Raw genomic sequence first — 24,191 nt, 5'->3', positions numbered from 1 at the left:
CAAAGGTTATGCCATCGAATAAAGAATGTCAACCATTGAATTGGTACAGTTCATTCTTTTTCGCGGAGTTGGCATTGGGTAGGAATGTTATCGGAGTAAATGAAATTAATTTGCAGTGGCCGCGTTGGGCCGTGGGCCACACTTTCATACCGGTCGGTGTGACTCTGGGTGTAGCGTGGTGGTGGTACCACTGCACGCCGCCGCCTCAGCATTCAGTGCCCAGTGAACGCTCATTCCGATTCGTTGATTTTCGCGAACCATTTTCTACCTTACCCAGTTTACAAGGAAGTGTTTGTTCGCGTGTTCATCGAAGTACTTTACGTAATTGGACGATCAGTTTAATACTTCTGAATAATCAAGGTAGGTGATATTATTTTATATAATTAATTAGGTATATTAATAGATAGTTTCGTCTTTATTTACCAAATACTATAAATACATTACAAAACCAAAATGTCATCCAAACCACTGTCCCACTGTGACGGGGCAAAGTGCCCAGAACCACAGAACGCTGCGCGCTGGCTGCGTTAACTCGTTGAATACTGCTACTAATATTTATTTGCAATTTGAGTTTCATAAATAGGTATACCTAATAAACTTAAAATCAACAAAAAAATGGTATATAAAACTTCTACTATCTAGGTATCTAAATACTGTACCTATCTATATAAATAAAAACCAATTGCCGCATGTATGAAAAACTAGCTGATGCCCGCGACTGCGTCCACGTCGATTTTCGAAATCCCGTAGGAACTCTTTGATTTTTCGGGATAAAAAGTAGCCTATGTGCTAAGCCAGGATATTATCTATCTCCATTCTAAATTTCACCCAAATCCGTCCAGTAGTTTTTGCGTGAAGGAGTAACAAACACACACACATACACAAAAACTTTCGCCTTTATAATAATAGTGTGATTATCACTTAAGAGAGGTTTTTTTGCAAAGTTTCTATGAAAGATTTTTTTTGGAAAACTTCATCAGTAAATTGCAGCCGTGCTAAGCCGGGGTGGGTTGCTATCAATATTGATAGAGGTATTGCGAAAATATTGGTAAAGGTGCATCAATTCCAGATGGACTCGTTCCTTATTCCCAAATATTGACCGATTTAAAAGTTATTTTATACCTATTTCAATTTTTAAAATAGGTAGGTAGGTACATTACCTATCTCCAATACATTGGAAATATTTATTTGAAATACTAGGCCAAAGTAGTTTTGCTTTTCCGTAGCAATCACTCAAAGAGCCGGTCTTATTAGTAAAGTGAAAAATGTACCTACGTGAATTAAACTCTACATGCATACGTTGAAAGATATTTCAACTTGACTGGAAAATATTAGAAGTTTCCGTAGAAAATATAGCTAACACAAACTTTTAGTATGAATGTTATGTAGATACTTTACAAAAGTACAAACTAAATACCTAGATAGGTGTGTAGGTAAAACAATAATGAGTAGGTATCGCAGCTGTAATCCAAAGAGGATTTTCAGGATTCGATTTCTACTTGAATTGTTAAAAAAAGATTCAGACATTTCTTCAAGAAAGTTCACCTAGCTGATTTTTTGCCGCATGATGAACTGCATCATAATTAATTAGGTATCCATACTAATATTATAAATGCAACAATGTCTCTGACTTTACTTTTGTTACATTTTCACGGTTCATCCGTTAGGTTTAAGAAATGGGTTCATTTCGACGAAATTTGATACAGAGACAGTTTACATCCTTAGATTAGGGGTTTGCATCCAGAAAACTGACTGACTGACATTTATCCTGGAAAACATAAGAGTTCCTACGGGATTTTTAAAAACCTAAATCCACGTGCACGAAGTTCCGGGCATCATCTATTTAGTTGATCGCAGTAAAGTACGGTAACTAGGCATATACCTAGGTACCTAGATCTAAAATACCTTCTTGAAGACCTACCTATGTGCTCATGGTAGGTGTGTACATAAATTACGATGTGTTTCACGTCGTTAGGTAAAAATTAGGACACATAATTTACTTAAGCGCAGATTAATTATGGAAATGAGTGTCTATTTAGATGATATCATGCTACTTAGCGCAATAATATGGTCAAGTGTACCAATTCTAAAAATATGATGTCACAAGTTGCAACTGAACCTATAATTTTATAGACCATACGCAAGCTTGTTACTTTTAATTATACCCTTTGCCAACAAAACAGTGTAATTGCACGAAACAAAATTGAACCGGAGGAACTAAATTAAAAGTTTAGCATAGTTTTCAGCCGTTTTGTTTGAAAATGGGTTCAAATTTGTAATTCAGCGATCGAAATCACGAACTTTGAACCTAATTTAAGCACACTTTTAGGCTGTTTTGTTTGAAAATAAAGATTCAGATTAAAAACATTAATTGGGTTAAAAATAAAAGTTTTTATATTAGGAAAATGTTGCAAAACTCATGCTTTCTTAAAATAGATTTTTAGGAAGAAAAATCCGTTACGGGAACTAAACTAAAAGATAGTGTAGAGAATTTAGGCCGTCGGCGTCGCATAGCATCAGGTCGGGCGATATGTCATTAGGTTACCTACTCATCATATACCAGCAGTAGATTTGATGACAGCCAAGCGCTTACTACTTATACAAATTTTAATCAGAAGTGTAACACCGATCACACCGATTTGTTCGCTAGCAATTTAGATTTCCTCCAAAAAAGTGGATTCCTCTAAAAATTATCACATTAATTTAGTCATACAAAATATAAAAATTAACTAGGTTAAATAAAAATACCGAATGATTCCGTAATCACTGTCCCAACTCCAAATAATCCGACTTCATTGATATTCATTTTTTGTACTTAATATTCTGAATCCAAGGTCATTTCTTTCTTGCGAGAAAGTGAGGCTAAGTGGTGTCTGCAAACATTTCGTAATCAAATGTCGCGCTCAACTCATTTGCTGCGTAATGGTTACTTACAGCAATATAACGCCGTCACTTAAAATGATCATCTTGTTGCGAAAACCTACGTTTAAACGGCGCTTTTACATTTGAAAGGCAAACAACCTTAATAAAAGCAATATTGTTTTTCATTAGAACAAGGCTTCGCCGGCACATTTTGTTTGTCATTAAATATTTTAACAAGCTTTTGCTTAGGTTAACTATGTTGTTAGTTTAGGTATTTGTTAGTTTAGGTCAAATCTTGCAAATTGATTTTGTCCAGCACTACTTCTATTTAAGCGCCTGCAACCTGTGATAATTTTGGTGTAGTCATGTCACAGGTACTAATAAGTAAAATACAATAAGTGCGAAAGTGTGTTTGTTTGGCTTGTCTTACAATCAATTTTGCATGCAATCCACGCGGACTAATACGAGAGTATCATAAAACAATAAAAATTTATGTAGTACAAACATTTTATTTATTTTGAAGTAGCATAGTTAAGTCATAATTTTATATTATAAAATTATGACTTAACTAATTATTATTATAGAGCTAGAGAGAACTAGTATGAAAATGATATACCTATGCAAAGAATGTCAGTTTTACAACAGATTTGATACTGGATGGCCAGCGCCCAGCACTGCACTCTACTTAACTAAAATAAAAAAGTGGCTTTGACATACGGACGGACAGACAGACAGACATGAAGAATCCATAAGGGTTCCGTTTTTTGCTATTTGGCTACGGAACCCTAAAAATTAAAGCACTGTGGAACTGTTCGCCCGCGATGAATCTGGCACTACCACGGAACATCTACATATTATAATATTTTAAAAAAAAAGAGCAACTGCTGAGTTTCTTGCCAGTTCTTCTCAGTAGAAGCTGCTATCCGAATCGGTGGTAGAGTCTTGACATAATATCTTAGTGGCACAAGCTATCCTACATGAAATAAATTCATTTCAGTTAATAACTTGTAGACTCAACCCGCCAGAAGGATCGATTTGGTCTACAGTACAACCAGTCTGTACTAATTTTTCATCAGAGAATCTATGTTATGTTTGTGAGGAAAATTCACCTAGTAGGTTACCTACTTCTCTATCTAAAGAATTTATATAACAATAAATTGGGTGCTTCCGAACAATAAGAGCATAATAAAACTAAACAACTATAATTACGAGAGTAATTAATTTTTACTGTGCTTTTGTGACGAAACTCTCATAAACTTGTATGTTCTTTGTAATCTAAATGTACCTTAACCAGATTGCTCCACACGATTATAATATTTAAATACTTCTAGCTTACATCTCACGTGGGTTACTGGGTTATATTAAAATTATATTTTAATGTTCATTATTTTGAGAAGTGTAGTAATAGGTAAAAATAGAAAGGTAGTAATACATTCAAAACAAAAAATAGTAACATTAATATTAGGACGGATAATTTCGCGAAAAAGTTCTACTAAACTTTCTTCCTTCCTTTGCAGTCCCGCTCAAGTTCAAATTAGACGCAAAAAAAGTAAAATGTAATTTGACCTCACCCCCTCCGGCTTCGCCCTGGTAACATATTTTAGTGAATTAATTATCATTATTTATTAAATTAAGTTTTAAAAACTTTCTCCAATTAATTTTAACCATTATTTATTAAATGAAGTTGTAGAAACCTTCTAGAATAAACCTACACTCAATATATTGGTGAAAAATAAAATAAAATCTTAAAATAGATCGACGCGAAGATCAATGCGATTACTCTCGTGGAAATTTGACAGTATAATGGCACTAAAACCAGACCGTTTAACTGTCGTTAAATGAAGTCGATTGACAATCTACCGTTTAATTATAATATCACTAGTGAGATTGTAATATCACGGCTTTGACAATATACCTGCGACATACCTATACCTACATCTTTTCGGCGATCAATTACTCACACTCCTAACACCACTTCTATACTTACCCATTCTAAATTCTGTGGTTTAAATATTAGATTGACTCATACTTAATTCGATTCTAAATACAGGCGCTTGTTGTATTTAAAAAGCGAGCAACAATATCATAACCGAATTAATCAACACCGGAATCGAGGTAAAGATATTGCATCGTCTACATTGCGTAAGTAAAGCGAAAAGAACTGGTCCTATTCACTTGCCGCTCCATTTCAGGCGAAATGTTTGTACCAGTAGCTGTACATTATGGTTTACTTGCTCCAGACTTGAGAAGTATCAGAAAAATATCGAAAAGGCATTCCTGTGCCGCCAATATTACATTTGTTTTATGGAGGTGAAATCCAAGTTATATAGGTTTCATTTGTTTTTGTGACAGTGTCTAATTCTATGTGCTACTTTAAAGTATTCTGCTTTATATTTTACTTGATGACTGTATTACTCAGCTTTGCATCCATTTGAAGTCTGCCAGAACAGCCTCGCTTTAAAAAGGTAAACTTTGTGCTACGCGACTGCGACGCGTGATGGTTCAGTCTATCGAGCGACACTGAACTCCCGTATCGGATGATCATCAGATATCTATGGCTAAGAGTAGCACATGGTGATTTCTCCCCTCAAAATTGACTTTCTATACATTTCTTTATAAAGCAGTGGGAATTAGTGTCGCCTGTAGTGGTGATAATAATAAAAAAAGAATACCCGGCTGAGTTTGTTGTGGGCTCTTCTCAGACTTGGGCGCGTTTGGATCCCTCGTAGCTTTAGTTTTAAGTTACGTAATTAATTATCACAACTATATCGTACAAATTTAACAATTTCGACCATCAAAAAAGTACAATTGTACCTACTTTGAATAAATGATTTTGACTTTGCCTAAGAAGTACCTAATACGAATTATTATTGTTCGCAAACACTCACATTTTACTTCAAACAGTACCTAATGTTTCAAGCACAAGCTTATTACTATGCTTGCGAATTTACGTGACCAATGATAATCAAGGGATTCCAGATCTAAATATAAGTAGATCGATGAGCTTTAGGTAGTGAACTGCTGCTTTCTACAATCTCCAGTAAATACGAAGCATCTTTTCGGTCCGTACTGTGGTAAATTCCTATCGAAGATCGATACGATGCCCTAAGATTATGCATACGGAATCGTCTTAGATTAAGGATAGGTTCTAGACCAATCCTTATATCCTTAGATCCTTAGATGGCGTATAAAAATAAATAGGGATGTGACTACGTATTTGCCATAAGTACAACTTCAATCTGATCACATAAAAGACAATTACCCTTTGGGGTCTAAAAGGCCAAAATTGGTTATTCCTTTGAATACGAACGACAGACTTAAGTTGAACTTTCACCATTTGTTATATGTCACGGCTTGTTACATCATTATGGCACTAGAGGTGACTGGCGAGATAATAAATACTAGTGGCACGCACTATAACTGTGATTCGCATTCGCATTTCACAGGGGAGGCCTAAATATTAAGATGACGAAGCCTGAACTCATGTTGTTCACCGAAGCTGGGTTCTTAACTTTGAAATATTATTATCTATAGTAGTAATTTCGCCATATGCTAAATAACTTAATTAAAAGCAATTCAAAGGCGTCATCCGTGCTACTACATTCCTAATACATTTCGCCAAAGAATTCCTTATTAACTTTCTCCGAGTGATAGATAACTGTTTTTATCAACCCTCTTTATAATGAAAGCTAAAGTATCTACCTAGTATATGTAAGTACTTACTTGTATTTCAAAACACGTGTACCTCCTTGTGTACAGCTATCAGATTACAATACTCCGGGAATGCCTCGGGAGTCGTTGTGTCTCGCTTCATTTAACATAACTCCTCTTATTTCCCAGCGGCAGGGAATGCTCTCAAATTTTTCAGTATTAAGTCCTGGTCAGACACAACGCGTTGCGGCAGGAATACGGTCAGACGCCACACTGATACCTACTGAACGCGTGACGGAGTTACGCTTCTGCGATCCCAATGTGTAGTTTCGCATATAATTTGCCTATATGCAGTTCAAGCGCAAACACATTAGGTACTTGTAGTACACTACAAACAACTACAAGTAGTGAGAAACACTAGTCTGTTGTGGCGCTTAGGGCATGTACTTAGGCCGCTGCAAATATCAGCCGCTATGAGACGATAAGCGGTGATAGCCTAGTGGTTAAGACGTTGGCCTACTATTCGAGGGGTCAACCCAGACACGCACCTCTAACTTTTCAGAGCTATGAGTGGTTAAGCAATTAAATATCACTAGCTTTAATGGTGAAGGCAAATATCGTGAGGAAACCTGCATACCATGAGAGTTCTCCATAATGTTCTCAAAGGTGTGTGAAGTTTGCACTTCCGCACTTGGCCAAGCCATTCTCATTTTGAGAGGAGACCCGTGCTCAGTAGTGAAGCGGCGATGGGTTGATAGTGTGACGATCGAAATTGGCTAACAATATTTCGCTATTGGCCAGAATCCAGAGGCGCAACAAGATGATCATTTTCGCAATCAACTTGCTGGCGCGTTAATGACTCGAGGCGATTGCTTGATCATGTCATGACACCCATCGTGTACCTGCAGTTTTCTTTAGGTATTTTAAATAACCGCTTCACATTACTGCCGAAGCGCGTTGTGTTTGCCCAGGCCTTAAAAGCTCGTCAGGTGATAGTGTCTAATACTGATTAGATTTTTTATTTACTTACCACACCACGGAACGGCATACACGGAAGTTAGAAGAAATTAATCATTTTTATGCAAATACAACATTCAATACAAATAAATTGTATGATTTGTTTACTTACCTATTACTGGATGATCGTTATTTGTCATCGATAAACCTACGCCCACAACTGGGCATAGGTTTCTTCTACGAATTTCCACACTCCACGGTCTTGCTTCGTACCGCCTAAATCCAGTGGCTCCCTGCAACTGGTTTGATGTCGTCTGTCCACCTAGTGGACGCTTTTCCAGAACGCTGTGGTTTTTGGTGCGAGATTTCCATTCGAGCACGTTGGGATCAAATTTTATAATATATTCAGTTCATATATTTACTTATTAACTACTTGATAACTAACTCAATATCCTAAACCTAGTAGGAAGCCAGGTGGCAATGGCTCCTTGTAAAAGCTGTCAAATCGATTTAGAAGCAGCGGAAGCATGGCCTGGTCGAAAATGACTACAACGCAGACGAAGATTTTAGACTGAAGTATTCATTTCCTACACAGCTACAATAATAAAACGGCCGCCGCAGCCGTAACTTTTTTCATAAAATTTAGATTAGGTAGAACTTTATATAGTACTTACTTTTATTACCCTCATCCATTTGTATTTTTGTTCAGGCGGACGGGTTGGAACGGGTTCTTTGAAAGTATGTCGAAAGATAAACTACAGAACTCAAAATTCATAGGATTTTATTTTACTCTATGGATTGCCATGGGAAAAACTTTTACTTTTGGGTTCGTTTACGGTTCCGTACCTCAAAAGGAAAAACGGAACCCTTGTAGGATCACTTTGTAGTACTTATGTCTGTCTGTCTGTCCGTCCGTCGTGTCTGTCAAGAAAACCTATAGGGTACCTCCTTCCTAGGGGACCTAGAATCATGTAATTTGCCAGGTAGGTAGATCTTATAGCACAAATTCAGGAATAAATCTACAAACCGCGAATTTGTTGTTACATCATTAAAAAAAAAAAATTGTTTCAATTAAGATAACTATACCAAGTGCGATATCATATGAAAGGGCTTTACCTGTACACTCTAAAACAGATTTTTATTTATTTTTATCTATAATAGTATTTATATTAGTTAATACCTAATAGTTTCTGATTTATCGTGCAAAATGTTGGAAAGAATACCCGAGTACGGAACCCTCAGTTCGCGAGTCTGACTCGCACTTGGCCGGTTTTTTTGGCAGGGCAGTGGTGTTTCTAATTTTTATTATTGTGACTTATTTGTGCCAATTCGAAACGCCCCAACGAACGAACCGGGAACATCAATTGGTTTTCATGTTGATACCTACTATGTTGACAGATGTTTCATCACTAACATTGTTCCGAGTAGGTACGCTCACATATTATTGAAGCTCACTGCTACTATTAAGTTGCTTCAAAGACAGGACGGCAACCGAAAATCCAGCGTACTTACTTGAATAAGTAGAGACCAGCGGGCTAATGCGGACAGCGGGTATAAAACGCGCACGATTTACTTTTTATTCAAATTCTACCCAGAATCAAAAGTCAGTAGCTTTTATGACTAAACTTTCATGTAGTTCCTAGCAGGAGGTAGGTATAATCAATAATCAAAAGTTTATATAGGACTAGCTGATGCCCGTGACTTCGTTCGCGTGGATGTAGATTTTTTAAAATTCCCGTAGGAACTCTTTGATTTTACGGGATAAAATGTAGCCTATGTGCTAATCCAGGGTATAATCTATCTCCATTCTAAATTTCAGCCTAATCCGTCCAGTAGTTTTTGCGTGAAGGAGTAACAAACATACACACACACACACACACATACAAACTTTCTCCTTTATAATATTAGTGTGATTCCAAGCCATTCATGAATCATTCATTTATTAGAAACAGATTTGCGTTTCAGTCCACCTTGTTATAATCTTTGGTGTTGAGGTCACTGTAATTTAAATGCTTTAGAATATGCATATTTCCAGTCATTAAAAGTTAAACGGTTTCTACGGAAATAAAAGGAAAGGAAAAGAGGGAAAGAAGGTTTTATTTTATAAGCGTTCTTTAGAATTCTTCTGAAAACTTGATGCTATGAAAATTGATTTGCTCTGTAAAACCTAGCACAATATTTTAACAACATTGTGCTAGGTAATTTTTAACAGCATTTTACTCTACATTATGTAAGTAGTAATTTTTCGTAAATAGGACGGTATTTAATTAAACCACAGTCTTTTGAAATAGGCTTGCACGCCAATACCTATGTCCGTCATTCTTGAAATGTGTTTCATGCGAACTTTAATTAATATTCCAAGAAACAGATCAATGATTTCGGCCCGTTGCACATTATGTAACAGCATTCTGAATAAAATCAATATGGGAAAACCGAGTAAAAAATCAAATGAGAATAAATTTACTTTATGTTAATATATTAAATGCAATACTCTGGTGTTACGAGTTGGTTTCTAGCAGGGTTACCTACCACAGTTTTTGAAGACATTACAGATTTTTTAAGAATTCAGATACAAGTAGCCCTTGACTGTAATCCAGCCTCGTGGTGAGTGATGATGCAGTCTTAAGATGGCGGGCTAACCTCGTTTGTGTGGCAGTTTTTTATAAACTCATATCCCTTTGGTTTTTACACGGCATCGTACCGGAACGCTAAAATCGATTGTGGCACGGCTTTGCCGGTAGGGTGGTACTCGTAACTAGCCACGACCGAAGCTTCACACCAGACTTGACCAGAGACCAGAGATTCATGTTTTTGATATCAAACCTAGATTGTCATCATATTGAAAAATTTGCCGTCCCGGATTCGCACGTGTAGGGTTTTTTATCTGTTTTTCGGATCTATGAAATATAATATTTAGGAAGATTTCATTACAGTAAAATCTGTAGGTAATTATTTCGTTACGGAAATATTAGTCAATCGCCAGTCAAACGTGTCTCATGTATTTTCGTGCAAACTATGCATTTATTTTTTCAAAACTATCTGGCCCATTCTGAGCTCGTAAAAGCCCAAATTTCATATGTTGCATATGTGAAAATCAGCTTGACCAAAATAATATATTATGTAGTAGGATAATTGCGGGCGCCAACCCTACATTCGAGGTGCCAACCCAGTGCTGTGGCAGCGGTACTTTTCATAATTTATTCATTTCGCAATTTCCAAGGATGACTAAGTCGTAAAGAGAGAGATATTCAGTCTCTGATATCACATAAAAACTGTAATTAACAGCCATTTATAGCTATCTATTATCGCAATTTAACCATACAAATTGATTTCTTCCAAAAACCTTATTAATTTTGACCTTGTTACCCCATTATTATATGGCTATCAGTTATTACGAAAAATGTTCATATCATCTGAAGTCTGAACATTTCATTAAATATGTAGTTGATGCGCACGACTTCGTACGCGTAGATTTAGTTCTGTGAATAAATCGTGGGAACTCTTTGATTTTCCGGGATACAAAGTATGTCACTTCGCAGGTCTTTAAAGTGAGTAGGTACTGTTTTATATGTGTATAATATTGTAAAATGTAATAAAGTTTCGTCATAAAAAAAGGGAAATGCGGAGCATGACATCGGCATTTTCAATATACTTCGTAGGTATAACCTACTAACCATAGGCGGTTTCTTTAGATGTTCTCGTTTTATTACTTTCTGTTTGTATTTTGGTTGACCGAGTTTATTTAGGGGTCCAATGTTGATTTTCCTCGTTTGTGGCTGCCAAAAGTTACTGATGGGCCGATTTCGATACCAATTTCCGATTGTTGTTTGTTAACATTTCACGGCTCAACCGCAAAGTCGATCTTGACGAAATACGGCACACATAATATCTACTTACTTACATACAGTCATATTATAAGTTATAATGGTTATTGTAATAGTTTGACTGTTATACCATAACAATAACCAGAAGCTAAGTGATTATAATTGTTCCATGTTAATTGTGTGAATGTGCATGTAGTGTTTGCTTTAAAATGATTTTACATACAACGTCATGTAATTTAACTTTATTTAATTTAAGATCATTTTTGTAAAAATCGCTAGCGAACCTTATTAATAAAATAAAAAAAATAAAAAAAATCAGAAAATGGAGGACACGAGAAAGCCAAAGGACCTCCAAAGTAGGCTATCCATCCAGTTACCAACTCGACTAAGAGAACGAGATTTCGAGTCTTAGGTTAATTTTCAGTTATTATCAGATGTTACAGATAATAACCAGGACCGACGGCTTAACGTGCTCTCCGAGGCACGAATGAAACGAAAAAGTCAAATCCGGACCTCTAAAATCGGTCACCCATCCAGTTTTCGACTTGAGTCAACGTTGCTTAACAATCACAATCGATTGATATGCGTTGTCACAACTAGGCCACGCGTTCCCCTGAAAACATTACACTTCTGTTTTGGACAGTCGTGTAATAAGGTGCCTTTACATATAATTATTTCAATAAACACTCGTAGATACGTTAAAATGCAACCACGTGTCTGGAAATTCACAAAGGTATTCGGTATAAGCCCCGCATACCAAATGCGGGGCTTATATACCTACCGAACAAGGCGCCTATCAAATGTTCCCGACAAAAGCATCCCTGATGCGACATTAATGCAAATGTTAGCGGTGTTGTGGTGCTTGCGGGCATCGAATCTATATGAATTTATAACTATGTCACACTGCTTGTTTATGTGCACGAACACTGTACGACCACGATAAGGTTTTAATTATGAATTAGCACATTTTTTGAAAATACTTTATTGCATTAACCGCATATTATATATATTTATTATATATTTCAAGATACCAGAGCTATCCCTGAAGATTCGTAGAAATCTAATCCAGAAATAGATTTTAGATTTTCTAAAGTAAACTGAAACAGTTATTTCTTTGGTCTAGACAAGAGTTTTATAGTACCAGTCAAAGATAAGATCTCTATGTGTAAGTATAGGTAGGTACTATGAGGCCGGGCTCTCATTACGACTAAGTGACCCGTGGCACCAAGTATTCTGTGATACTACGCACATTTAATTTAATGGCATCAAAAAATTCACATTAGCATATTATAAAAGTTCAAAAAAATCAACTTTGAATCGATTTTACTGCTCCCTTACTGATTAAATATTTCAAGATGTGAACGTAGCTTAATACCCACTTAGTCTCCATCTAACTTGTAGCTTGATCTTGACAACACTTTAAACAAATCGTCTACCACTATGAAATATACACTCGTGTCGTAATCGTGTCGTCTAGCATAAAGATTCAACCTCCGGAAAAATTGTGCCCACATTTCTTTCTTGTCCGCCGGTTATCATCGTCACAGCGCGGCCTCGTATCGTATCGTTGCAGTAGAATGAACAATATTTTAACGCGGTGACTGGTGGCTGCAACAAACAGCAGTGTTGAGCACAATGTCATCACCGACCAAATAAATAGCATTATTATTTAATTTGCTATGCTATTTGTGCTTTGAGGTATTATATACAGCTTACCTCCTATTATTAAAATACATAGTAGACCGTATATTACTAGGAAAGTATTAGAAAATAATAATTTATTATTCTTACAATACTTACATCGAAATAAAATAATTATTGTGTAGGTACGTATCTGATTGTTGATCTTAATGGACTCTTATAATTATCCATTAAAAGTTCTTCATTTGTATGTTTTAGCCATAAATATTTAAGAGTACTTACTTATTTACATTTTTGCTTACTTTGTATTTGTCTACTTATTTACGATTTTAATGTTTTTGTGATCAAATTAAACAGGAACGGGGCTAGGGTAATTGGTAATCCTTGGTGGACCCCTCATTTTAATTTTAAATCGCTTTCTTAAATCTATATTATTATCTACACCGGGCTTATATTATGTACTTTACTTACAATAAGGTTACATCGCTACGTAGTGGTCTAGTATGCATGCCAGACTAATTTCTGAGGTATTCTGTCAAATGCCTTTGCCATACTCGTATCTATAATATCCAAAACTAGGTAATTTTTGTAAGTATATAGAGATATAGAACCTTTTATGTAGTTTTTCTAACTTAGGAGGCTCATAAGTTGCTGGTTGCGACAAGCAAAGATTATTTATAAGCAGAGAATTATGTCACAAACCAACTTTTTTAGATATACTTATTAGGTGTCTGATATCGAGTAACAGGTTGTGTATATCAAGTATACTAGCATATTTTACAGTTGTGAAATGTTTAACTAGTTATAAACTTGCAGTAGGTATGTACATAATGTGAGTTGAAGTAACTTCATTGACCCACACTTGAAGGATATTCCGAAATATTTAATACATATCAAAAATTGCATATCTTGCTATCGCGGCCTTAGAGTGACTTTAGTCCGTTACGGTAACGACCACAGTCCCTTCACTGCCGATGACGAAATTTTCGATAGTATGTATTTTTCAACTAGCTAAGAAAAAATATATTTCTGAACGTATCTTTGTTTATTTGTCCCTTATGCATTTTTTATACAATCCATCCGACTGCGGTGAAACTTAGTACAGTTTCAGTTGGAAATTGCGGAAAGGTTTCGTACAATAAAGCAAACACCTTAGATGGCGTGCGAGTCGCATTGCAACGCTTGTCGGGGATTACAGCTTTCATTAACTCGCATACATTTATTCGTGTAGGCACATTCTGTAGAGATATTCCAGCTTATTTCTTATTCTTAATACTTTTGTTATTAAAATACCTAAACGAAAGAAATTTAGAAACATTTATATATCATTCTTTCGGCCGTTAAATTTGTACGAGCAAATTGCAGAATGAGAATTTAAGGAGCTTTAAAGTAGTAATATAATCCTTATTCCTTATAAAAGCTTCAATTTGAGAAAATGCTATCATGTAAATTCTAAATAAGTAAACTTTGATACGTGATTCCAATATCAATTGTGGGGCAGGCATATTTTGTTATATTTTACATATTAATATTTTAACAACCCCTCGTAAAATCGCCTAGTTCTCGAGAGGTCGACAGGGAAAAAAGATGAGGTCAAGTAAACAGCAAATGTTAGAATTATACTTTTAGCAGATGCCTATGTTTATTCATACTAGTGAAAAAATATCCTAAAAAAAGTAATACCAATTTCACCTACTACAGAAATTATTAAAACTCTCCGACTTCACGGTAGGGAGTTATTATTCAAAGTGTCATGGTTCTGTTCGGTTCTATATTAGATTCCCGTTTGCCATCATTGGAATACGTCCCTGTTGACTTTAGCTAGCTAATCCTACCGCAATATTGCGTAGCTAAACCTCCCCAATAACGTTAACTGACGTTCAATTAAGACCGCCATTGTCATGCTAACCAACGCCAAAGCTCACAACAAAAGCTAATCAAACTTCTTGTTTGTTTTATGAAAGATTTATAAACAGAAATGGAATTATATTATGGCTTTAGGCGTAAAGCTAAAAATTAAGGCGTATTTTCAATAAATTCATTTTCATGCTAAGCATTTCGACTTATACGAGTATATTTTCTGTTTTTGTAGTCTAATCTTTTAGTATTAACATGTTGGCTCAAGCTGCCTGAAAGTGTCATCGTGTGCAAAATATACATGACATACAAAAAATCTGCTATTTATTAGAAAATACCTACCTAGCGTGCTCCATACAAACGTACTTTAATTTAGCCAATCAAAGTCATTGAAATTTTGTAGTAAATTAACGTACCTACCTGGGGAGCGTAGTCTCCCGATAGGCTTACAACAAGCACATTGACAGAAGTATAATGTGTCGCTACGTTATGCATAGTAGGTATTTATTATAAAAATACATCAATAATTCATGCATACACTGATATTTTTCGCATATTACAATCAATCATAATATTTTGATCAATTTGTCCAGCAGAATTGGCTGTTGTGGTAAAGCCCGATCCTGTATCATAGAACGATAGCATTGGCCTGCGCTTAGGTATAACAAACGAACAAAAACGATTATTCCGAACTAAAATTCTGTTTTACAATCATTCATTTTTTTAGGAAGTTTAGTTTAAAACGTACCTATGTATCTGTTTACTCCATATTTAGTATTCCGAGCAGCAGGCATTGCTGAATCTCACCAATAGTGTTTAATTGGCGTTCGATTAAGACTGCCATTGTCATACTAATGAACGCCGGCGGAAGAATTAAACCTAATCAAAGTTCTCGTTTCTCGTCTGTTACGTGAACGAGTTGTAGATAGGATCAGAAAACATTTAAGGGCAAAATGTACAGACGTTTATGAATTAGGACAAAGTTGTACTTATTTTAGACTTAGTTTTACCATTCCGCGTTGTTATTTTAATGTTTCATAGAGAAATCTATCATAATTGAATTATGATATGTGGCTAGTTAATTAAGTAGCTAGGTAGGTAGGTACGTTTTGCTTAATACAAGTAGTAACTTTGTCGTATTCAGTAACTGTTGACCTGCCATTACTTACGATTAGGCTTACCGATTCCATAGATGAATATGTTATATGACAATACATCATCATCATCGCGTGCCTTCTTCGAAACGAAGTTTGGCGATCATCATCCGAAAAGCTTCTCTATTAAAAGCCGCCTCTTTCAACTTTTCCCTAGTAAATCATCATGAAATCATCATGACAATACAATATATAGGAAAACTTGCCTCGTGAAATCTTCTGAATGTTAATGAAAGATATTCTGTACTGGATTGCATGGATTTTTTTACCGAATCGAATCAAATATTAATATACAAGGAATAATAAATTAGACAAGGAACAATTATTATAGGTAGTATCGGTTATCTTTTTTTTACTATATAAAAATAAGTCGGGTTTTCCTTCCTGACGCTATAACTCCATAACGCACGAACCGATTTCCACGGTTTTGCATTCGTTGGAAAGGTCTCGGGCTCCGTGTGGTTTATAGCAAAGAAAATTCAGGAAAAATTTCAAGAGAAAAGCGTGAAAATATTTTTTTAAAGCATGTAATACAAACCAATATTTTAAAAAAATTGGACCTGATAATATGACTTGTTGTACCTATTTAATATGTCAGCTTGGCTGTTTTACCATTAATTAAAAACACAAACTTATACACACCTAAGACACAATCGAATAAATTTAAGTCATGTCTGTGACTTAAGTTTATTCAACCCTGAAAACGGGTCGCCATTTTTTGAAGCACGCTCGTAAAATTCAATTGTATGAGCTTTGCTTATCTGGAGTTTTATAGTATCTTTGAAAAATCTGCCCTGAAATAGAAAAGAAATTAGCTCAAAGCGCAAGTCGTCTGCTTTCCTTTTTGTTTCATATCCGCCTTCTTTCCACGTTAAATTTATTTCCACGCTTTCAAGGCAACGAGAAAAGTCTAACCTTTAGTTTTTCTTTTGTTTCGTAGCGCAGAGGCCTTATTTGAATACGACGTTGTTTTGTTTTTGTTTCGTGAGCTTACATTTTTCAAATCCCGGCGTGTCAACCGACAACCATTATATCGTTAAATTTTTTTCGCTAACACAACGTGTCACTTTTCGTGGATGCCTGTTTTTCAATATTATCTTTTTTAGAGTTCCGTACCTCAAAAGAAAAAACGGAACCCTTATAGGATCACTTTGTTGTCTGTCTGTCTGTCTGTCCGTCCGTCCGTCCGTCCATCCGTCGTGTCTGTCAAGAAACTTATAGTGTAATTCCCGTTGACCTAGAATCATGAAATTTGGTAGGTAGGTAGGTCTTATAGTACAAGTACAGGAATAAATCTGAAACCGCGAACTTATGGTTACATCATTAAAAAAAATGCGTTTCAATTTTCAAAATAAGATAACTATACCAAGTGGGGTATCATATGAAAGGGCTTTACCTGTATATTCTGAAACAGATTTTTTATGTATAATAGTTTTTGATTTATGCAAAACGTCGGAAAAAATACCCGTATACGGAACCCCCAGTGCACGAGTCTGACTCGCACTTGGCCGGTTTTTTTAACTTGTTTTTCAATATCTACTTTTTGTGCCTTGAAATAAACGTTTATAACATAAAGGGTTTTACTGTCAGGTGGTTAAGTACCCCTTTTTTCATATTCGTATAATTAATTATAAAGTAAATAAATAATTAGGTACGTTTTTGAATGGCTCTAAAAAATAAATTTTCAATATTACGAAGATATAACGAAGTTCTAAGGTTAAAATCTTTAGTAAAATTGATTATTTTATAAGTAAAAAAAAACAGTCTTATCTTACCTTGTGGTCTTGTTAAATAAGTTTTTAACATAATTAAGTATGAGGTTTCTTAGAAAAAAAAACATTATTTAAGAAGTAAAAGTTTTTATAGCAATATGACTACGAAATTCTACCTTAACAGATTTTTTGTCACGTTAATTAATCTTGCTGAATTTCTTCCATGACATCTAAGTCTGAACTCATTAACAAATGTGTGTAGATACGAGCGGATGGATTACAGTCACTAATGAAATTATGTGTAGGTATAAAGGAGCTGCGTGACACTCTTTGAATGTTACACATCCCTTCGCAATTAACACGCTGGGTTGAGGTGAAGCGAGAGAAAATACGTCTTACAAGTATTCGGCAAATGGGTACATACGAAAATTATACCTAAGTATCTCGCTTCTTTGTTTGTTTATAAAATTAACAGAAAACGTGACAATCGGTTTTAAATTTATGTACCTGCGACTTAATCAGCGTAGATTTAAGTTTTTAAAAATTCCGTAGGAACTTTCCGGGAGATTCAAAAGTAGCATATTATGCACTCTCCAGATCTCTAACTACGCATACTATATCCGTGCACAAAAGTACGCCTATCTATTGCTAGTTACGGCGTTATTGAAGGACTAACAAACAAACACACTTTCGCATTTTATTATATTGGTGGTGATGGAGAGATTTTCACGCCACCGTGACTCCGACGCTAGTTCCATGGATTTGAAAATAGCAGCTGTCAGCTCTATGTCTAAAAACTTTTAGACGGCGACTTTGTGCGTGTGAATTTAAGTTATCTCGTAGGAACCCTTTTTCCCCGGGAAAAGTAGCCAATATCACTTCCCTATATCGATGCAAAAAACACGTCAATCCAATGTACCGTGTAAATAGGGCAAAGTAACTTTAATATTGATTCTCGTTGAGAAAATTGTAACACTGGATTTAAATCGCTGTTATTAATAGGGTAATATACCTTAGCAGATACTTGTTAAGTGATTTAAACTATAAATATCCACTAAAGAAATGATGTTGATCTAGTTTTAGTCTGTAATTATTGTGTGAAAACGGTTTTGAGGCCACGGTAGGTATTAAAATTAATGGAAACTTCCAAGCTCTAGGCGAGTAAGTTTCTTATTACGGCATAGTTAGACGATGTTTTTATATTCTAACAGCGCTCTATGAAGAATAATGGATTATCTTATTCTTATGATCTCATAAAACAGTTACTTTTTATAAGATCATCTAGTACTTCATCATCACCTACTTCAAAAAATGCAAAGGCAAAATCATAGCCAGTAGGTACCTAATTGAGAAGAAAGGCAATTCAAATTACAAAGTCCTAACAAGTGTAAATTAAAAATTTATAACACCCCCGACAAGTGAAGGTTACAGTAATAACTAGAAAAGAGATGATAACTTTCAAACGGCTGAACCGATTTTCTTGAATTATGGCTAAGAACACTCTCGATCAAGCCACCTTTCAAACAAAAAAAAAACTAAATTAAAATCGGTTCATTAGTTTAGGAGCTACGATGCCACAGACAGATACACACATACACACTGTAACTGAACTAACGGGGTCCAAAAAAACTCTACCCTATTTTTCCTTCGGATCTTTCTAAAGATTACATTTAAAACAATTTCGTTAAAGTGGCACGTGTATCGTATAGCGGTAGGACCCTTTGTGATGTTGTGTCCATAATAAACCAAGAACTTTTAGAGCGTCGGAAATAATGAGTTCATCAGACTTAAACGACTTTACGGAGTTCAAGTATTGAAAATGTGTGTCTGCGTATAACATCTCTCATGCATTCGGTCCGGCAAGACTATTGCCAGTGCGAACTTAGTTCGAGTATTGAAAGTGTGTTGTTTGTGTATGAATACTTATTTAGCATTTGGTCTGATAAGACAAACGCTAGTTCAAGAATCAAAATATGTATTCCGCATAGGAACGTATTAGAATATGAAAGGATCATGAGACTGCTCTTACAAGACAACACTTCATATAGAGCCCTACTTATTAGACGTGTGTGTGTGTGAGTGTGCTTCTTCCTTCGTAAAGGAAGAAGTTGTGTGCGGCATCATTCACTCCAGTTGGCGTAAAAGGGGTTTAGAGTGAATGATGGTACGTAGCTCCACCACGCCACGTACGGTGAGCTTCTGCCTTCCCTTGGTATCCCATCGTCATACTGGGACCCTCGATAAATCAAGAGATCAATATGGCACATAAAATACCAATGAACAGTAGCTCCCCCCCCCCCCCCCCCCCCACACACGTCATCATCCAAATAAACAGCGCAGCGTATGCAAGCATACTTTAGGAAGTGGTGCGTGCCACTTATGATCCCACGTTGCAGCCGAAGCTGAAATAGCATTTTTATAGTGGTGCCCTCCCACTACAGACCTGTAATAGGTTTCAAGGACGGGTCAGACTCACTGCGGGAATATCCACAGGCCTTAACCCAACCTTCAGTATATATGCATTAGCGTAATTTTGTATGTGTATGTTATTAATATTGGGTAACCACCACAAGGCGGTTAAGTATTCCAACAAATGTCAGAATACAAACAGAACAGCAACATTACCTGCCCTCTGTGGTCAGTCTGTTATTAAAGCACATTAGAATCATCTCAGCAAAGGATTCACAAAGCGCCTAAGACACTAGGGCTCTCCTTAGTTAGGATTGACAAAGCATCAAAGGCACCAGGGTTCTCCCTCGCATAAGTTTCTTCCAACGCGCTCTGTCATATGTCAGATAGTTAGATAATATCACCGAAAGCCATTTCAAGCAAAGATCACCGAACATCCGGAGGACACGCGGTTCTCCCCGCCTGAGCAGCCACGTCGTCAACAGTTCAAACATAAATCGCTTTTAGATCTTAGGAGGTATCGCCCCTATATAACAAATATATCTGTGTAATTAAAGTGGTCCCTTCTATTAGAATATTTGCTTAGAGTGTTTCTCTCCAAGCACCAACTTGGTCCGTGTTCAGTATTCTTTAATATAAACTTTATGTATCGCCCCAGTACAGAAGTTAAACAAATTGATTATCTCCGTGCGTTACGACGTCCACACAGACACCGCCGCCGATGCAAACGCACGCGGTCCCGCCGTGGGGTTACGTCGTTCACGTTTTGATTTCGACTCTCGAGCACGAACGCCCGCGCACACATCGTTCGCGACGCAATTCGACCGCGGTCGATCGCGCCGCTGCATCACCGACATGCCAAACGGTGTTTGCCTCTTTTCGAAAATGCGGACGGCCCACATTAAGATTAAAACGTCTAAAGGAATTAATTTTATGTTCGTATGTGTAAGTACATCTCTACAAGTATTCACTGACCTGATTTTGATAAAATTAAAGCAAAAATTTTAATACTATTTTTATATATTTTTTTAACACTTTGGTGTAAAATCTAGGGTCGTTACAACACGTCAAACTTATAACACCCCTCTTTTTTGGTCGGGGGTAATAAAATAGAAACGAGACTAGCTACGATTTTAATAAAAATATTTTTATACTAAATGACGCCCGCAGCTTCGCCCGCGTGGATTTAGGTTTTTAAAAATCCCGTAGGCCAGGTCCCCTGCAGCATCAGGAGTTGGAATCCATATCTTTTATGGAACAATGTCGCAAAGTTTCTTTATCGATAAAAAAAAAAATAGGCAAATCGGTTCAGAAATCTCGGAAATAGCCTATGTCACTCCTTGGTTAATTCTCTGCTTGTCTGTGAAAATTCCGTCAAAATAGGTTCAGCCGTTCCGAAGATTAGCCCGTTCAAACAGCCAGACAGACAGGCAAACAGACAGACAGGCAAACACGTAGTTTAAGAACGTGCGATTCAGTTATGGTCGTTATGGTACAGTTCAAATAACCATAATATGAGCTTAATATGAGGTAGTTATTCCGAAATCACAGACACTTCATTATTTTATTTATTAGTATAAGTTATAGATTAGGTAACGTGAAATGGTATAATAATAACATACATAAGTGAAATGAAAATCAAAATTTATTGTGCCGGGATCCCCGAAGTAAGTTTGAAAACATGTATCTCAGGGTCCAATAAACTTTCATTTCATGAGTATATGTTTATGTACCTAGGTCTATTTATTACAAGCTATATTATTATCACACAACTATTTAAAAGCAAAAGATGTTATAGAAGTAAGACTCATGCGGGTGCAGTGCAGTTGTGAACGTAAAAGTTCCGCTGATGAGTTTCTTGTTCTTATACAGTTTTTGTTTAAAAGCCAAGAAAAGCGGACCTGTTAACTGAGCTATCTTTCTATGACATATTTTTTAATTAGTTAGCGCGTGACTGCAATACCCTATATCTAGAAATTGGTGCATCAGAGGGATCCGCAGAAGAATAGATACTAGTGTAAATTAAAAAATTATACAAGTGAAGGTTACAGTAACTAGAAAAGAGCTGATAACTTTCAAACGGCTGAAACGATTTTCTTGGATTTATAGCTAAGAACACTCTTGATTAAGCCACTCGTTAAGTAACTCGATTACTACTGTGACTGTGTGTTGTACTGCGTAGTTCAGTAACTCGGTTAAATGAGACCAGATCCAAGACCCGCGAATTAAAAATTTCCCGGCCCCCAATAATTTGATCTCTTACAGCGCTCATTGCTACGCCCAAGAGGTCTGGATTTGTAATAACTAATAAGTATGGAGGGTTCTCAAAGCCAGTCCTTTATGTTCGCCTGCCATAGGACCAACAAATTCCCATTGTCCATTTTTAATTATTATCATCAGAGGTCAGCTTGCCACAAGCTTTATAATTTTCTTTTGTTCGCACTCTTTTATTACTTTTGTAAGGAAATGTGCACAATGTTTGTTCACAAAAGAAACATGTTATCGAGTTCATCTTATGTTTCTTTTATAACGCTGTAATGATAAGAAAGAGGCTTTACGTACAAAGAAGACAATAGTGTTAGTAGGGGTATTTTTCATTCCTAGTGATAATAATACGTATATTATTCACGAACAAGACAGCAAGATAGTTCTATAGCCAAGCTGCAAGCTATCCGTGCGAAGCTGAGGCGGGTCGCTACTCGCTAGTTATAATACGACTATATTATATGCAAAAAAGCTTCCGTATGTTTGTGTCCGCAAAACTCGAAAAATAGTCCATGGATTGACATGAATTTTTTACATAAGTATCGCTTTATTTCGATGTAAGAGTGTTACTATAGATATACATACATTTAATCGTGAAGTTTTCTCGGAAAGTGGAATTATTTACTTCCCTAATTGATTAAAATCCCTTCCTCTAATATGATAGTATTGGACTGTGCCAACGCGAAGCCTGACCGGGCTCAGCTAGTTTTTAACCCCCGACCCAAAAAGAGGGGTGTTATAAGTTTGACGTGTGTATCTGTGTATCTGTGTGTCTGTGTATCTGTGTATCTGTGTATCTGTCTGTGGCATCGTAGCGCCTAAACGAATGAACCGATTTTAATTTAGTTTTTTTTGTTTGAAAGGTGGCTTGATCGAGAGTGTTCTTAGCTATCATCCAAAAAAATTGGTTCAGCCGTTTAAGAGTTATCAGCTCTTTTCTAGTTTTCTTGTAGAAAAGAAGGTTACATAACCGTTAGGTTCATAATATTATGTCAATTGACAAATGTCAAGCTGTCAAGATGGACGTTGCCTACATAATTATTTATTTGAAAATGATTTGTCGGGGGTGTCGGGGGTGTTGAAAATTTTTAATTTACACTTGTTCTATATTCTATAAGAATATGCCTAAATACTCGTGCAAACAACTTTCCTATAAAAATTATGTCCGCGCTAATTAATTATGTAACTAATTTTAATAATAATACATTACACACAGTATGTAATGACTAGTGTAAGCATTGCCAAACGTCAACGCGTGTGATTTCTCTCAGAATTAGGTTTATTGACAGCCGCCGTTATGTGATATTATGTTAATCATATTATATCACTGACCTCTACTAATACACGCTGGACTTGCGATTGCCGGCATGTTTTTAAAGCAACTGTTTTCGCCATTTTGGCACTCATAGCAGCAGGCATCATGTGAGCATACTCGGAATTACTTAAGTGTAGTGATGTGGAATACCTCTTCCAGCGTACCTTGTATAGTTCAGTTCAGTGTATTGCCAAATATACTACAACAATAATGCGTTATGTAAACGGTTCAAACAAATGCTTTTCTCTAAGACCGGTTTACCGGTAGTTTCAAGTGCAATTTAGGTTATACCTATTACTCGAGGCCACTAGACCTGCAGGCGGCGCAAGACCCGCGAGATGTTCATTTTCAGGACTGAAAATTATATGATAAAATGTTTCAAAGACAATACTTAATATAAAAATATGGATTTGTAAGGCGTACTTATACCTCAATACTTAATCCTATTCTTTCAACTCTCAAAATTTTGTGTTTCTTTAATTTAACTGGTTAGTGTAAAAAATAGTTACAATTGGAATTAATTATATCCTTTGAAGTGTTTTGG

General features: G+C 36.1%; 1 protein-coding gene across 1 annotated transcript in view; it reads left to right on the top strand.

The window, feature by feature from the left end:
* Positions 1-200: 200 nt before the first annotated feature.
* The window catches only part of LOC123864195 (nose resistant to fluoxetine protein 6-like), a 66,510-nt gene continuing 42,519 nt past the window's right edge, over positions 201-24,191 (top strand). Inside the window, exon 1 of the mRNA XM_045904470.1 lies at positions 201-360. The gene's annotated coding sequence lies outside the window, so the exon portion shown is untranslated. The remainder of the gene's footprint in view (positions 361-24,191) is intronic.

Source organism: Maniola jurtina, chromosome 4 (genome assembly GCF_905333055.1).
Source record: "Maniola jurtina chromosome 4, ilManJurt1.1, whole genome shotgun sequence".
Taxonomy (NCBI): domain Eukaryota; kingdom Metazoa; phylum Arthropoda; class Insecta; order Lepidoptera; family Nymphalidae; genus Maniola; species Maniola jurtina.
This window is presented reverse-complemented; position numbering and strand designations above follow the sequence as displayed.